The sequence below is a fragment of the Hibiscus syriacus genome, unplaced genomic scaffold (genome assembly GCF_006381635.1).
Source record: "Hibiscus syriacus cultivar Baekdansim isolate YM2019G1 unplaced genomic scaffold, ASM638163v2 tig00008145_pilon, whole genome shotgun sequence".
Lineage (NCBI taxonomy): Eukaryota > Viridiplantae > Streptophyta > Magnoliopsida > Malvales > Malvaceae > Hibiscus > Hibiscus syriacus.
In genome coordinates, this window is record NW_024062153.1 from 1,161,625 (window position 1) to 1,167,112 (window position 5,488).

Sequence of the window (5,488 nt, forward strand, 5' to 3'; positions counted from 1 at the left end):
TTCTCCGTGTTTTTAATTTTTTGGGGCTAATAGCATCTTTGACCTTGTTATTTTGTAATCTCATACGTGTGTTTTTCTATTTTCGGGTAAATTACATTTAAATCCTTTTAGCTTTGTAATGTTTGTAATCGGATCCTTAATGAAGTTTCATCCTTATATTTCGAGCTCTTTATTTATTTCATGTTTCGTTTTAATCATATATGATTAGTATTATATTTTCTAAGTGTTTAAATTTTTTGTTTCTTATTTTGTATAATGTCGTTTTAGTCCTCATTCACATGGTTTGTGTAATTATTTGATTTTGAACCTTAGAGTTTAGATTTGTTTCATTTCAGTCCATAATTGGTTAATTATTTCATTTTCATTAGTTTTAATTTTGGCTATTATATTTGTAATAATTTTATTTTAGTCACTTATTACATGTGTTGTGTGATTTTGGTTGATGTTTGAATTTGGCCCTCAGATTTGGGTATCTTTTGTTTTAATCACTGATTTGGCATTTTGATTAATTACTTTTTGATCCTTCATGTCTTTGAAATTTCATTTTAGTCCTTTATTATAATTTATGGGTTATTTCCATTGCCAGTACATGTATTATTTAATATTTAAGATTTGGGCTTTGTTTTATTTGTAATTACTGTTTAGCCCTTTTATGCCTTCTTATATAAATTTATTTACATTGAAATTACATTTTTATTATGCCTTTTTAGTTTTCTTTCTTTTTCTTGTTTCTTTATTCTTGTAACTCTATTATTTATATTTCTTTTCATTTCATATTTCTTTTTATTTATTTATTGTTTATTTTATTCTTTACTATATTACTATCTGAATATTCCAAGAATTCGTATTTGTAGAACGGGCGTAGAAAGTATCATTTGATCGAAGTGGTACAATCTAATACGACGTTCAAACTAAATGGAACTTGAAATAAATCAATTTTTAGTTTGTTAATTGTTAATTCGTTTTTATTTTACACTGAACAATGCGAATTCTGTATTTTATTTTTCGTAACTGTCCATTTGTAATTTATATTTGATATGCATCTTTTACATATTCGACGATAGAATATTCTTTAACAAATAAAAAATGGTTGAAATAGCTTTCCCGACAGAGGATTGCAAATTTCAAGATTTTTTATTGAGTTAAAGGATTTTCTTTAAATAGTTAATTTGAAGCAAATTGAACAATGTTCGATAAATGGATCATATTTTAACTTTATATTCGATTTGTAATTTCCACCATTTACAATAATGTGTAAGCGATTCAGTCCCAATTTTTGGGCGTTTGTGGGGGTGCTTACCTTTCCCTACACGTAACCGACTCCCGGATCCTTTTAAAACGAATATTTGGTAAACGCATACCAATTTTTGTCTTAAAAAACGATTTTTTCTTAAAATTGTTTCAAAAGACGTCTTTTGAGTATTCGACCTACCTAACCCAAAGGTCGATGGCGACTCCCATTCGATTTAATTCTAAATCACCAAAATTTTCAAATTAAAATCATAATCGTTTTTTAAAATAATATTTAATTGTTTTACCTAAAAATGGTTATGACACCATGTCTTAAGGGAGTTTTTATGTAAATTTGTATTCATTTATTTTGGATGACATTCTGATTTATTCTACTTCTCTTGAACTCCATATTTTACGTGTTAAATCAATTTTTGATGCCCTTCGTCGTAAACGATTATATGTTAATGATAACGAGTGTGTATTATGTAGTGATCAACTCATCTTTCTAGGTTTTGTAGTTAGTGCACAGGGTATCCACGTTGATGATGAGAACTATTTGTGACTGGGCTACACCCACTTCCATTATTGAGGTAAGATCATTTCACGGCCTCGCAAGCTTCTACCGTCGGTTTGTCAAGGACTTCTCCATTATAATAGCTCATTTAATTGAAATAGTCAAGGAATCAGTTGGATTCACATGGGGTGTGGAACAAGAGAACACTTTCTTAGCCTTAAAAGATAAGTTGTGTACAACTCATATTTTACTCTTACCGGATTTCACTAACACATTTGAACTTGAATGTGATGCTTCATGAATAGGTATAGGTGCAATTCTTTTGCAAGACAAGAGACCTATTACTTATTTCAGTGAAGAACTGAAAGGAACTCAACTAAATTACTCAACCAATGATAAATAACTCCTAGCTTTGGTTCGTTCCCTTGAAGTGTGGCAACACTATTTGCTGACTAAGGAGTTTGTGATTCACTCGGATCACAAGTCACTTAAGTGGTTAAAGAACCAAGGTAAGTTAAGTAAACGCCATGCTCAACGGGATAGTTCATTGAGATGTTTCCTTACATAATCAAGTACAAGAAAGGTAAGGATAACATAATAGCTGATGATTTATCTATTCGTTATTCATTAATTATTACTATACATGCTAAGGTTTTGGGATTTGAACATATAAAGGACTTGTATTTGACAGATTCTAATTTTGCAGATATTTATGCTCATTGTAATAAAGGTTCTACTAATAAGTTTTACCATGTAGATGGATATTTATTCTGTTTGAACATATTGTGTTTTCCATAAGGTTCTTTACAAGAATTTCTAGTGCACGAAGCATAGTGGAGGATTGATGGAACACTTCGGCATCAACAAGACTTTAGAAATTGTCGTGGAGCATTTTTCTAGCTAAAATGAGAAAACCATTGAAAACATATGTGCATCTTATATTACATGCAAACAAGCCAAGTCTAAGGTAATACCTGACGGTTTGTATACACCTCTTCCTATTCCTTCTTCTCTATGTATTGACCTTTCCATGGATTTCATTCTTGGATTACCACGCACTAGAAAGGAATGAGATAGTATTTTTTTTGTTGTAGATAGGTTTTCAAAGATGATACATTTCATCTATTGCCACAAAGCTGATGACGCAACACATGTAGCTGATTTATTCTTTCGAGAGGTAGTAAGGCTTCATGGCATTCCACGTACCATTGTTTCTGATTGAGATGTCAAGTTTCTTAATCACTTTTGGAAAGTGTTGTAGGGTAAGATTGACACCAAACTTTTAGATTCTACTACTTGTCATCTTCAAACATATGGACAAATTGAAGTAGTGAATCGAATCTTGGGTGGATTAATTCGTACAGTTGTTGGTAAGAATATTCGTAATTGGGAGGAATGTTTACCTTTTTTAGAGTTTGCTTATAATCTATTCATTCTTCCACTGGTTTTTCACCATTTGAGGTATTTTATGGATTTAACCCACTAATTATATTAGATCTTGTTCTTCTACCTCTTAATAGTATTTGCAGCTTAGATGGTGAACAAAAAGCTGACTTGGTCAAGACTATCCACATCAAGCTAAAAAATGAATGGAGAAGGTTTCCCATAGAAATGATACAAAAGCCAAAAAGGACGAAAACAAGTTATATTTACACTTGGTGACTGGTTTTGGGTTCATATGAGGAAAGAACGATTTCCATCCAAGAGGAAAACTAAGTTAGACCCACGTGGAGACAACCCTTTTCAAGTTTTAGAGCGCATCAATGATAATGCTTATTGCATTGAGCTTCCTGGTGAGTACAATGTTAGTTCCTCTTTTAATGTTGCTGATCTTTCTCCCTTTGATATTTCATATTCGAGGTCGAATCCTTTTAAGGAGAAGGGGAATGATGCATGTACTAAGGCCCATGCACCTGATTGGCTTACTTTCCCACTTGGCCCAATTACGAGAACACGATTAAAGCAATTCAAACATAAACTAGAATCAACGACTCAAGATTTGTAAGCAAGGGTTTGCAAGCTTTCATGATGAATTAAGAATTTTATGAAGAAAGCCCAAGTCTTCAAGAACACTTGTATCACAAAATGCCAAGTTGCTGGCATAAATAGGCCACAAGCCTAACTCATATCTAAGACCTCATTAGACTTTATATTAAATAATTAAAAGCTGATATATTAAGCTTTATGTTCTGATTTTTAGTATTTCATCTTTTTTATCTTTCCATGCACTAAAATGTATACTTTCTAAAACATTTGCATATCCCTTTTAATTAGCTTTTCATATGCTGAATTCTAGGGATTGATTAGCTATCTTTTATGGTATTTTGGTGTCTTCTTTAGATTAAAAAAAGAGGCATCTTATTCTCTTGTAAATCACAACTTGAATGATTTCTTTCTTGAAAAAAATATGCTTTTGAGTTTATTTTTACAAGTGTTTTTACTTGCACCTTTGAAGCTATTTTCAACACGTTATCTTCCTAGTTTCGTTGTGAATTTCATCTTCACACTTCGGGTTGCCAAGATATTGTTCTTGGAGGGTCTATCAGGGCCGTTGACAAAGTTTTCTTGAACAATCACGTTCAAAAGGGTTAATCAGACAAAACCAACATCATCATCACACCATCTTCATCTTCAAATCGTTTCCATCACATCATTTTCCAGATTTTTAATTGAATCCTTTTGTTTTTTTCTTCTAATTTGGTTTTATCTTCGTACATGCTATATTTTTTAACTCACTTTCGTATCATGAAGTCTTAACTGCTGACCTGTCACAAGTTCAAAGGGGCTTTTATTAGTGGAAACACTCTTATGGGAATTGAAACACAATTGGGTAACATCTAGCAGTGGAGGCTAATTCTTTTGATTAGCTTAATGAAGTGCCTTTGGTATTCCTCTAACAAGCCATTAAAACGATTCATCTGGCCATATTTCTAAGGATGGTAACTCGATGAGAAATTGAGTTGGGTTCCAAGCTACTTGAGCAATCTCTTTCAGAACTTCCTAATGAATCTCCCATCTCTATCATTGAATATGCTATCTGGAATACCCAAATACTTCACAACATGTTTGAAGAAGGTGTGAAGAATTTGGTTTTGGGTGTGTCCATTTATAGTCATCCTCGCAACCCCAAAGCGAGGTAAATAATACCTCACATTTTATATAGTGCAAGGCTCAAGAATCTATTCAAATTTCAAATTTACTATTTTTCACTCACGATAAATTCTCCGCGACAGTTTGATATCTCAAGAACCTCAGGTTCTGCATATCGCGAGGTCATTATTACCGATATTAAATTATATCCCCTAAAAAGTGTCCACAAGGACATACCTCACACCTTGTATGTAGCGAGACACGTACTCTCATTTTTTTACGATGCGAGGTAGTCGTACATGTGCATTTTAGGGGTATTTTTCTAACAAAACTGGTGAGGAGGGTATTGTTAAAAAAAATAATGGGGGTTTTTAATATAATAATGCCTAGGAGACCACTAACGTAATTAATTCAATTAGTTACTTATTTTATTGATTATGTTTACCCTAGAATTTAAATTTTCTTTGATTAGTTACTGATACATGCATCACAAGGCTCACATCAAAGGAAGAAGTAATAACTCTTCCAAATGATCCACTCGTCCAAGCCTTGGAAAAGAAAACCAGAAAAATAGTATACTTTCAATGACTTTTTGAATGGGATCTTGATCTTATTTGGTCAATATTTCATCTGAAGATACAACCTTCTGTC